This window comes from Plectropomus leopardus, chromosome 13 (genome assembly GCF_026936395.1).
Source record: "Plectropomus leopardus strain MGB_pleo_1.0 chromosome 13, ASM2693639v1, whole genome shotgun sequence".
NCBI lineage: Eukaryota > Metazoa > Chordata > Actinopteri > Perciformes > Serranidae > Plectropomus > Plectropomus leopardus.
Window position 1 is genome coordinate 34,547,597 of NC_142188.1, and position 13,300 is coordinate 34,560,896.

Below are 13,300 nucleotides of genomic sequence, written 5' to 3' on the forward strand. Positions count from 1 at the left end.
ATAGTCAGGTCAAGTATTTTATTTGTCACTTCGTTAGATTTTGCTGCCTCATTTGAGTGATTTTTAGTTTTTTGCTTTCCCTCTGCGAGAGTCTGTTTTGGTTGTCTTTTTCCTTAATAAATCCTTTATTTGTTACTTTGGTCTCTTGTGTCATGCATTTGGGTTCATCTCCAAGTTCGTTTTTTTCAATAATAAACAACTTTTCAGTCCTTGTAACACCAATGCAACATGTCACAACATAAAAGGCCTTCATTCAATCATTGTTTTTTGGGCGTTCTTTTTTCAATGTTTTTAGGGAATGGGGTAGATTACTCAGACACTGACATTACTCCAGGGATTATTCTGCCCTGTTCTATAGGGTAAATCATACCTACAAATTCAGGCATTTGGGCGGCTGCCGTTGTCTCTGAGGGTATTGGCGGACAGCTCTGACACCCAGCAGAGCCACACTAGGTGTAGCAGGAACAGACATCATTGTTGGTGGTGGTGACAGTTCAGTCTCTTGAAGAGTTGAAGAAGCAGAAACAAGTTCTGTGGCAAGCAGCCGATCCTGGGTGAGTGTGAACTGACTTGCTTTAATAGCTCAGCACAACCTGGTGAGGTTTCCACAGGTGCTGTAGCTCCAGAAAGTAGCTGATCTGCATGTCTCCTCCAAACAATGTATCTTACCTGCGTATGACACTGGGCCAGTCTGTGCTATTACTGTAGCAGGAACCCATTTTGGCCCGTTGCTATAGTTGTGTGCCAGTACAGGCTCACCTGCGTGGAAAATCCTGTCTTTTGGTTCTTTTCCTGGCCTTCTCAAATTGAGCCTGCTGTCTCCGTAGGACAATATCTTTGGTCTTGGGTGGTTTCAAATGGTAGAGGTTGGTGTGAAGCTGTCTCTGAATACGAAGTTTTGCAGGAGCAACCTTTGTAATTGAGTATGGAACATTTCTGTAGGACAGCAGAAATCTGTTCAGCTGCTGGTGCAGGGAGCCTTGTCCCTGAGGACCTTCTTCTCCTTTCTCCTTTCATACTCTGAACAAATATCTCCGCTGCACCATAAGTAGATGGGTGCTATGGAGCAGCACAAATGTATTGTACTCCATTGATCTCAAGGAATCTCTCAAATTCTTGTGAGACAAACTGGGGTCTGTCATCACTCAAGAGTTGTTCAGGAAAGCCAAGTCGACTGAACATTTCACCGGGATTCTCAATGATTTTCTCTGCTGTACTAGATCTCACTATGGATACCTCTGGCCACTTACTATGAGCATCTACTGCTACCAGAAACATTGTCTCTTCAAAGGGAAATAAAGGCATGAGGGACACTTTCTTGCTGTCTCTTCAATCTGTCCCTCATGTCCAGGCCACCAGAAGTTCATTATGTACAGAATGTCTCTTTTTGAACTTTTGCTTTGGCTTTGTGTTGTATTGTTTTGTGTTCTTGTCAGTTCCTTTACTTTTGCATGCTCATTCAATGTGCCCCTTTTTTCCACATTTTTTGCAATTCAGGTAACACATCATTGAATCCACAATGCTCTGCTAACTTTTTAAGTGCAACAACAAACCTTGTTACAGACTCCCCTTCTTCTTGTTTTCTCCTCTGGAAGTGAAAATGTTCAGCAATAACCGAGGGCTTGGGTGAGAAGTGGACTGCTAATGTAGCAACAATGCTGGTGTAGCTTTTGGTCCCAGGTTTTTCCCGGCTGAACGAGGCAATGTAACAAGTTGAATGTCTTAGGTCACATCATGCTCAAAAATGTCGACACGATCTTCTCCCCTTCAGTGCTGTTAGCTTAGACAAAATAATCCAAACGTTCTGTGTAGGAGCTCCACTGCTTTGTATTTTCATCATACGGGCCAATGCTGCTGATTATCCCCTTCATTTTAGCTTTGATAGCTTACTAGTAGCAGCTCAAGTTAGCTTAATTGTACTCATGAGTCCTTCGTTTACACCGACATGTGCATGTTGTCCTCCTGAAGCTAGTTGGCTAACTTGTTAGCTTCCAAAAGTCACAGCAGAGGGAAAAACAGGCAGACTCTTCCAGCTGAGTCCAAAACACACACGTAGATGCTGTTTATCCTCGTTGTTACTTTGTTGTGTCTTCCTTTGTATTTCTTCAACTTATACTTAGGTATACAAGGAACTAAACAGAGTCTGGCTCAGGTCTCAGTGCAGTTGTGGCCAGTTTGATCACTCCCATTACACAAATACGTCCTCTGGTGACTAGCTATCTCATGTAATGTCTACCCTTTAACAACAGGTAGCAGTATAAGGCCATAAATCACATTATATGACACCAACAGCCACCTTCTGCGTCCAATTGGAATGCAGTTGGATGGCATCAGATGACAAAACAGCGGCATGCTCATGAAATGCTGAACAACGTCAGGTAATAAAGCGCTGGTAACCGCATAATATAAGGAGCGCAAGCACGCATATAGGGTGGAAGAGTTGGGACATGGATGAGTCTCACAAATGTTCGTTTGGGAGTCCAGAGTTTGCTTCCCCTGTGGATGTTTGTGTTTTGTTTTTTTCTACACCTTACCATGTTCCTCTTTTGCCTAAACCTAAACATCTGTGACTTTTTGCCGAATCCTAACCATTGTGGCAGTCTGCGCTGGTTTTCATGTGCTGTTGTGTAAACATAACGACGTGCTGCCTCATTCCACCATGTGCATTTGTTGACATCAACAGCAAAGGCATCCCAGAGCATAAACGGCTGACACAGAAGGATACCTAAAATGTCATGTGTACATAGATGTGGGAGATAACTGACAGAGTGGCACCATGTGACGAGTTGGGATGAGAACATGTTGAGTGGTTCTTAGTAATTAGTCTTAGTTTTCAGTGGAAACAGAAAAACTGTTGAGTGTATTTGTTTATTTAGTGCTGGAAGGTAACATGTACTCAAGTACTGTGTTTAAATATAATTTTTGGGTAATTACTTTGTATGGTAGTTTAGACTTCTACTCTGCTACAAAGACCTTTTTTTTTTTACACATATATCTGACTTTGCGTTACATTTATCTGACAGCCCATCTTACTTTTTAGATTCATATTATTAAATACTGCATTTTCTTCAGGTATTTATTTTATTTTTGTTTATTGAAATTCAAACCTATTAAAATACATGCACAATCCCTGGACATACAGGTTAGCTAACTGGACAGTCTAATTTATCCATGGGTGAAAATATCCTTGTGAGACACAGCCAACCTGTGCAAGGTGTGAGTTTCCAAAGCACTTCCTGTTTCAAGCTGAAAAGATGCACATTAGATATATACATAATGAGGACTATATATATTAAGACAGAGAGGAGTCCTGAATCAGTATCAAATGTAGATCCTATCTAATCCTATTGCTCTTATGCACATTTTATGGATTCTCCATAAACATTAACAGCCCATCAAAACTGTAAAATTGTATGGGTCGAGTTTTGTCTCAGTGCAATTAGTCTTCTGTTGTTCAGTAAAAACCCAAATCCTGGATTAATATCCAAACCAGAAAGCTCAGGAACTGCGCTGAAAATCGATTCCAGGTGTCTTTGGTAAAGTCAAACTCTCCTACTAAATATCTATAAATATTCTGCTGGATGTTCAGGCCATGGATCTGACTCCAGGGCCTCTGGGTTTTACTTGTTGGTTACTTTATGATGCTGCAACCACAGTGTACATTATCTAGCCACCCTCCCCTCTCTCTTATATCTTAAACTGGTTTATATCACTTTATAAAATTATTTGGATACGAAGTTAAGAAAATTTTTTTTTTTAAATTTACTCCAGCTTCAGTTTGTGTGTGAGTGTGTGTGTGTGTGTGTGTGTGTGTGTGTGTGTCTCAGAATGAAAAGCTTCTTTCTATAGTAAACTACAGCATGCTGTAACAACTGGCGTTCAACATCTTCCACCACAGCTGAGCCTGTCCAGACGAAAACGAGGAACAGATCTGACTCCACAGAGAGGCATCCCTGTCATCTCTACTGGACTACTGAGCAGCATATTTAAAAAGTCAGAGGAGATGAGGGGCTTTGCCTGGTTTCATTTATCTCCCACAGTCAGGGATTTGCCCCAGCTCCCCTGGCACAGTCAGAAGGCAGCTGGCACAGCAGGCAGTGGAGAGTGGTGCTGTGGTTGCGGGGTGCGGCTACTCTGCTGCTTGCCACTTTCTTGCTTCATTTCAAGAAGGCAATGATCTACTGCTCTCACTATCCCAAGACGCCTCAACAGGCTCTTGCTCCACATCTGTGATGTCCAAGCTGAGAATTGTTATGCATTCTTATTAGTGCTGGGCCGTTAACGGCGTTAACGTGCTGCGTTAACGCGGGATTCTTATCGCGCGATAAGGAAATTATCGCACGATAAACTATTCATTAAGTTGGGTCTATACAGTGAGCAAGGCACCAATTTCACTGTAGCGCGGATGTATACCTGGTCGAATTACGCAGAGGGGGCGTGAACAAGGCGGAAGCTGGTCTGCCTGAGCCGTGTCACAAAGCTGCTGACTGTTAATGGTCTTCTTCATGACCTCTAATGTAGGCCCACAGTTCAGTTAGGGTCATGTTATCAGAGGCTGCGCCCTCTGCTGTTCATTCCTGTTAGCAGGAAAAAGCTTTTTCCACATGGAGACAGAACCTGTGTTCCTAAATGTCTGTGTTTAACAAAATAAAAAAAAGTTAAACACCAAAGTAAATCTTATGGAACATTATTTTTCTTTACCAAATATTATAGTAGAACATCTTTCTCAAGCAGTTTGTGATGCATTTTCATCATTTAGATAGATAGATATTATTTTGAATGTCTTTGGCATGATCTAGATTAATCTAGATTAACTACAGGATTGCAGTGAGATTAATCTAGATTAAAAAAATTAATCTATGCCCAGCACTAATTCTTATACAATTTTTACCAGGGATGGGGATCGTTCATTTCACTGTTGGCTGGCAATTCAATTGCACTCAAAACTTTATTGGACAATCAATGTATACAGACCAGTGATTGGATTGATTGGATTGATTGGAAGTGATGTGACTTAACTAGAGATGTAATGTTACACTATAGGACCAAAGAGACCTGAAAGCAGTATCTATCAAAGGCTTTATACTGGTATTTCTCTCTTAACAGTAAAATCACATTACTCTAATCACACAAGAGTCTGAGACTGATGCCACTAGAGAAAGTTGCTGCTTATGTTAGAATATGACTTCCTGTCTCATTATATACACATTGCCTCCACCTACTACTTAACATTAAGAGTCTTTTATTCTGAAAATGCCAGAAGTCATGTCAGCCTCTGATTAACAGCAATTAACAGTTAGCAAGGCAGAACTTTACATAAATCCATATTCCCTTATATTTACAAACGCAACAAACACAGAACAGTATTAGCAGCAGGTAAAGGCAAGCACATAAAATTAACTTTATATGAGTAGTTTTGGCTGCAGTGTGGCTGCTGTAAACTTTTGCAAGGTATGTGTGCTGTGACGGCAGCTCATTAGCATAAAAAGCACATGGCAAGCATGCCGCTCCACAATCTGCATCCACATAAGCTAACAGGAGTTACCAATTATAATACTGACATCAACACAACGCAGCCAACTTCTACTGGCGTGATATGCTCTGCATGCAGAATCACTCCAGCAACAATGAACTTAACAGCATGAATGGGAACTTGTATGGCATGGCCAGTTTAACTGTGAGGTTTTGTCTGCCCTCTTGGAAGTGGTTGCCATCAATGGAGAGGTGTTGGCTCATGTAACTCACCAAACCCAACCAGCAGGTACCCACAGAAAAAGATTGAACTTTTCTACTGTTCTGCCCTCTGCTCCTGCCCCCATCATTCTCGGTTTTCCCGGACCTCTAAATTCATAATCCAGTAGTTGATTGGGCAGAGGGAAAAATCATTAGTTGGAGCTCATTTTGTCATGCCAATTGTCTGCAGTCAACCCAGCCTATGTATGAAACCAGTCCCAGCTCTACTTCACCCGAACCACCTGGTCTGTCATTTGTTCCACCTGAATATCACGACCTGGCGGACGTTTTCAGTAAACAACAAGCTCTCTCTCTACCACCCCACTGACCATATAATTGTTCCATTGACCTGCTGCCAGGAGCACCTCTACCTACTAGTAGGTTGTACAACCTATCTGCACCGGAACGTGATTCAATGAAAAAATACATAAATGAATCACTCAGTTCTGGCATTATTCGCCCCTCGTCCTCTCCGCTCGGGGCCGGATTTTTCTTTGTAGAGAAAAAAGATAAGACACTCAGACCTTGTATTGATTTCCGAGGATTAAATGCCATAACTATCAAAAACAAGTATCTGCTTCCTCTTATCAGTTATGCATTCAAACCTCTGCATGGAGCCACCGTCTTTTCCAAACTGGACCTCAGGAACGCCTACCATCTTGTTTGGATGAAGGAGGGGGATGAGTGGAAGACAGCCTTCAACACTGCTTTGGGACATTTTGAGTATTTGGTCATGCCCTTTGGGCTCACCAACGCTCTGGCAGTTTTTCAGGCTCTGGTGACTGACGTCCTCTGTGACTTCTTTAACAGGTCAGTCTTCGTGCGCCTTGATGATATCCTGATCTTTTCCCTTAACCTCTCGGAACATGTGGTGCATATCAGACAGTGTTGCAGAGGTTACGTGAAAATAAGCTGTTTGTCAAGGCTGAGAAGTGAGAGAAAGGGCTGAGAAATTTTACACATCATCTGTCTCATTCCTGGGCTACATAGTGGAAAGTGGAATAGGAGGTCCCCACATCCTGGAAACAGCTACGTTTTCTGGGGTTTGCAAATTTCTGCAGGAGGTTTGTTAGAAATTACAGCATGGTTGTGGCTCCTCTCACTTGTCTCACCTCTCTCTCAGCTCCTTTTGTTTGGACGACCGAGGTGGATTCAGCATTTAAAGAACTCAAGAGGCGTTTCTATTCTGCTCCCGTCCTCATCCAGCCATACCCAACTCGCTAGTTCGTCGTCGAGGTGGATGCCTCGGATACCGATGTTGGGGCTGTTCTTTCTCAGAGATCCTCAGGTGATGAAAAATTACACCCTTGTGCATATTTTTCTTGAAAATTGTCCCCCGCAGAGAGGAATTATGTTGTCGGAATTGGGAGCTGTTGGCAGTCAAGCTGGCTCTGGAGGAGTGGAGACACTGGTTGGAGGGAGCAAAGAGACCCTTCATGGTCTGGACCGACCATAAGAACATAGCCTACATCCAAACCACTAAGGCTGTACTCTCGCCAGGCTCGGTGGGCCTTATTCTTTGGGCAGTTCAACTTCACCCTTGACTACCGACCTGGAAGCAAGAATATCAAGCCCAACGCTCTATCCTGGAGCTTCCAGACGGACAGTGAGAGGGAAGCCACACCTGACATCATCATTCCTGCCTCCTGTGTATTGGCCATTGCAGAGTTCCACGTTGAGACAGTAGTGAAAAACGCACAATTTACAGTCCGTACCCAGGTGCTCCAGTGGGGGCACGATTCCCACTTTGCTTGTCATCCTGGAATCTCTAGGACTTTGACTCTCCTCCAGCAACATTTCTGGTGGCCGACCATGACCAGGGACACTAGGGAATTTGTCTCTGCATGCACCACCTGCTCTCGTGGAAAATCTGCCAACCGCCCTCCTGCTGGTCTTCTTCAACCACTCCCTATACCTGGACGCCCGTGGTCATACATCGCTGTCGACTTTGTGACTGGTCTGCCCCCCTCGAGAGGTAATACTGTCATTTTGACGATAGTGGATTGTTTTTCCAAGGCTGTCCATTTTGTGGCCTTGTCGAAGCTGCCCTCGGCGGCGGGGATGGCCGATCTTCTGATGAACCATGTCTTCCGCATCCATGGCAGACCCGCAGATATAGTTTCAGATCGGGGTCCCCAGTTCACGTCGCAAGTCTGGAAAGCGTTCTGTCAAGCTCTGGGGGCAACCAGCAGTCTAACATCAAAAGTCAGATGAAGAATGAATTAAATTTTAGTCATAGCTTTACTGAAATGTCTTGTTTTGAACTTAGACCACTTCCCTGCTATAATGGGGTTACAATGAGTACAAAAATTATGTTTACGTCTAGCGTCTTCCATGAGAAAATCCTTGAAGTCGATGACAACAGATCTTCGAGGTTCGGATGCTAAAGTCTCTGAAGTTTCTTTTCCAGAAAAATTGTCTAATGAAAGTGAATCTTGGGTTTTTCTGGCTGTTATTAAGTTTTGGTTGGAATGTCTGATTGTCATAACGATGACATCATACCAGTATTCCATTTCAAGGAAACAACAACAACAACAAACTTTAAAAGTTTCCTTGTTCCATTGCTGGAACAATGCTATTTGTTAGTTTGTGGCTATTTAATTTAATAAGCCTACACTATGGCTGTTTTGTGATTATGCTGATAATTTTTTTGCTTTTAGTAATTTATTTTTTGTTTCTATCTATGTAAAAATACTTGGTTTTCACATTCACATGGACATTTTGTTTTTCAATTTTTCAATTTCCCATAGCTCCTTTCTTGTCACGGAGAGATAGGATGCGTGTTATGGTGTCTACCATTGATCACTGAGGGTGGTAGGCAAACTGTAGAGGGTCCAGTGTGCTGGTTAGTGAGGGCCAGATGTAATCCTTGACCAGCTGTTCAAAGCACTTCATCACTACAGAGGTGAGTGCCACTGGGAGGTAGTCATCCAGGCAGGTTGGTTTTGTTATCTTGGGCACAGGTATGATTGGCTGGGACCCCCAAACTCAGGAACAGACAAGACATCAACCAAGAACCCTGATTCTAGAACAGAAAGCCAGGATGCCCGACGTAAGATAAGATGGGATGATGGGTGAGAGCCCAGATGCAGGAACAGATGGGATGTTGGCTCAAACTCCCAAGCTCAGGAAAAGACAAGATGTCGGACAGTTACCTCGATTCTGGAACTGTCATGACGTCGGCCACAACACAGTTACAGACAGTATGTCGACCAGGACCCCAGATGCACGAACAGAGGGGACATCCGCTTAGAACCCTTGACGCAGGATCAGACAAGACGTCAGGGTCAGAAGAATGACACAGGGTGTAATCCAGGGTCCAGATTGGTTTTGATCATGGTTCTGGGCTGTGAATACTCTGGCTTTTTGACCAGCAGAAACACAGGAATTGAAGGCAATAGAGGCTTGGAGTTGTTAGGCAGCTGATACCTCAGCCTAGCATAAAGTGAGCAGGGGTTTAATCACAGACGAAGATGAAGCACGAGGGCAGATGAAGCACAAAAAATATCCAGTTTTACCATGAACAATAATAACATTCAGGCAGCCTAAAAATCCAAAGGAACACGTTATTGTTGCAATAAAATGTTGAGGTTGGAGGTGGAGCAAGCGTGTGAAAAACTCTTCATTTGGAAAGAAAAACCTGAAACAATCTTATTTTTGCTTGTTTGTGTCCAGTAAGAAAGAGGTGTGAGGCCAGCCTGTTCTCATTCAGAAGTTGTCAAATTCTGCCGCCGACCCATACTCCCTTCCAGAGGCTCTGACCCTCAGAACTTCCACATGTTGGCCATGTCATTGTGAGCATGATATTTTTAGCATTTAGGTTAAAACACAACTGTACCCAAGCCTCAAATAGCTGCTAACATGGTTATGTATTCCAGTCAACATGTTAAAGTACCCTTGGACAAGATACTGAACCCCAAATGCTGCATCATCGGAGAGAAAGTGCATGTGAATGGTTACTGAATAGCAGGTTGCACCTTGTATGGTAGCCTCAGCCACCAATGTATGAATGTGAGTGTGTGTGCATGTATGAATGTGAAATGTAGTGTTAAAGTGCTTTGAGTGGTCGGAGGACAAGAAAAGCACTTTGCAAGTGCAGTCCATTTACCATTTTACCATTTGTATGATCCTGATGCTGGTCATTATTCTTAAATGCAGCTGCTGACTGACAAATCTCTGTTCTTGGCTGCAAGCCACAGTTAGAGGCAGTTTTTGTATCTTGATATATCTGGTAGCTCAGCTGTCAATCAAACCTATAAACAAGCTCACCAACTTAGAAACCAATTTTGTTTTTGTTTTGTAAGTGAGCGTCTGACCATCTTACTTTTTTTTAATTTTCAGTAGAACGTTAAAGTTTTACTGGTTAAAATCTAACCTGCCTTACTTGAAGAAAAATCTGGCATGCAATATTGTGGGATCACTATACAAAAAACATAGGGTGTCTTCAAGAATACTTGCTCAATAAAGAAATGACTTGCAATCCTATGCAGTGACCTCAGGCTGTTTCAGGGCCTGGCACCTTGACCATCCACAGACTAAGTGTGTGTGGTTGGAGCTGGATCATCTTAGTTGTGATGGTTCAGGCCCAACTTTGAAGCAGGCCAAACCCCAGCTTCTAAATCAGTCTGTGGACCAAGGTCTGAGCATGTAGTCTGCAGCCAGCAGGCATGACCAAACAAAAGTGGTTCCAAAACCCTGGTCAGCAGGACCTGGTGCTGAAGCAGCACTTTTCATCACATCTCCAAAAATAAACCTCCGTCCAATGAGCTCACGCGCTTTTGTGGTTAGCCTAATCAGACTGTGCCGCCGTGGATTATTTAGAAATCCAATTCCTGCTTTGCAGGAGTCCAGAAGTGTCTTCAGCAGTTAATGGTGGTAATATGATAGGTGGGTTGGGTTGTTTTTGTTTAATTTTCCTTTGCAGGTTTGTGTCAGACATCTTCAAACAACATCTAGAACAAATGAGACCATATAAATGAAGATACTGGCTGATACTGCTACATAAAAAACACAAAGGACAATATCTCTTTTCCCTTCCACAAAAAGTGCACGTTAAGTACAGTATGGTTAAGATCGGAGAAGGATTGCAGTTATGGTTAAATCTATTATTCAAACATTTTGAAATACCCTTGTTTGCTTTCTTGCAAAGATTTGTAACCTCAATTCCCAAGATGTTGGGGCAGAAAAATAGAATGCAATGATCTGCAAAGCCTTTTTGACTTAGATTCTGTTGAGAGACAAGGTGTTTAATGTTCAGACCGATCATCTTTATTGTTTTTTGTAAAGATACACTCATTCTGGTTAAAAAAAAAAAACCCACCACACACCTTGCACATGTAAACAGGTTAAATGAAACAGGTTATGGTATCATGACTGGGTCTGAAAAGGGCATCCTCAAAAGGCTCAGTCATTCATGAGCAAGCAATACAGTTTGTTGTTGCAACTACAGATGTTATGACTATTATGCAAAGTGAAAACCATATATCAACAACATCCAGAAACACCACGAACTTCTTTGGACCCGAGCTCACCTGAGATGGACTCACACAAAGTCGAAAAGTGTGCTGTGGTTTGATGAGTCCACCTTTCTAATTGTTGGAAATCATGGACGTCTTGTCCTCCGGACAAAGGAAGTGAGGGACCGTCCAGACTGTTACCAGCTCAAACTTCAAAATCAGCATCTGTGAAGGTATGGGAGATATTAGTGCCTATGGCATCATGGGTGAATTCACATCTGTGACATTGCGTGTTACACAGTGTCCTAACTTTTCCAGAATAAGGGTTGTGGTTGTAGGTGAGAAGATCAATGCCACTGTCATGTCTCAATTTTTTGTAGTAGTAGTAGTAGTGTAGTATATGGTTTACAGTGCATGACACAAGTGTATGTGGGGGATGTACAACTCCACTTTAGCCTTCAAAATCCACAAATGAAAGTTCGAATGATATACTAATGATAAATGCCCCATGAATCAAGATCAGGATCAGGATATTTTTAATTACCCTGACAGGCAATTTTATATACATATACAAACAAATACAAAAATACATACAATATACACTGCGATATTCTGGCGATCTGTCCAGGGTGTACCCTGCCTTCCGCCCGATGACAGCTGGGAGTGGCTCCAGCACCCCCGCGACTCTTGCAAGGACAAGCGCTTATTGAAAATGAATGAATGAATGAACATACAATATACAATACCTTTTTTTTTTTTTTTTTTAAATCACACTGGTTTAGTTTTTTTTAAAAAAATAAAAGATGAAATAGTCATGTGAGATTATTTAAATAGCCAATGCGTTTGGGACAAATGAGTGGCCTATTTGTCCTACAAGCTGGCATTATATATCTGTAGCCTGCTGGATGCACTCAGACCTCTCTGGACACAGAGTGACTGGGATCAGCCTGGATTGACTGGGCCTTCCTCAGGATTCTGATCCGGTACACATCAGTCACATCATTTAAGGTTGTGCCTGCGATCTTGCTGCAAACCTCTACAATCCCCAGCGGACCTATTTCTATGCTTTAAGAGTACCCTTTACCAGCAGATAAGAGACAAGGTGAGAACTGATTCAATAAAACCGTTAACATTAAAACATCAGCTTGCAGTAGAAATACATGCACTAATGAGCTTTTCTGCATACAGTGTCCACCTGAAACTCAAGGTCAGCTGTCATCCAGAACGCTGCCAAGATACTCGCACTGCTTCACAACCTCAACAGCTTCGAAGAATGACGATCTGTCCTTACTGTGAAGTTATGTAATTAGAGTAAAGCTAGGAGATTAGGTTTAGGAAGCAAAACAAAGTGAGGATGTACCTCAGTCAGAGCTCACAGGGTTGTGAACACTGGCCTCCTGAAGAAAGTGTTTTGTTACAAATCCACCAAGCTAACTTGAATCCTAACCAGACTGCTCTGCACTGCTTTGTTTACTTTGCATTGTCATGATTGTGGCCTTCCAAAATATATGGATATGCTTTAATTACTTGCTCATTATGGCATGGGATATGTAGAAATGTTGGTGCGTTACTTTTTGTAACAGTGTTCCAACAGTAGCTCCAGTGATTAGTCAGTGCCAATTCTATCTGTGCCCGTCTCAGCTTGTTTTTGTTTCTTTATTAAAGAGATCTTTGTGCCATATGTGCCTTTAACAGCTCCCCACATTATATGGTAAAACCTCAGCCTAGCTGGTTCTAATTTGTCATCTCTAACAACCATCCCAGCCTCAAAGTGCATATGGCACAACAACATGGTGGGAGAGGGAGGGGGAGGGGTGGCTTGGGTCAGAATGACACCAAAGGAATCTAATAAGTACTTGGTTTATTTTGCTATGCATGTGGTAGTGCTTAGTTAGAAGGCCATGTGTTTGTTGTAGTTTGTGTATATCGCTTGACAGTTTGGCTTTGAAAGTAATGGATGGAGGTACATCCCGTTATTCCAGTCTTCTGAGATTAGAGAGCTTTTTTATTTTTTAGTTATATATATACAACTTGTTTTGTGTTTACAGTTATGAGGAAAGGATGGAGGATTTTTAGAAATGTGTCTTAGAAATTCTGAAAAACTTTTTGAA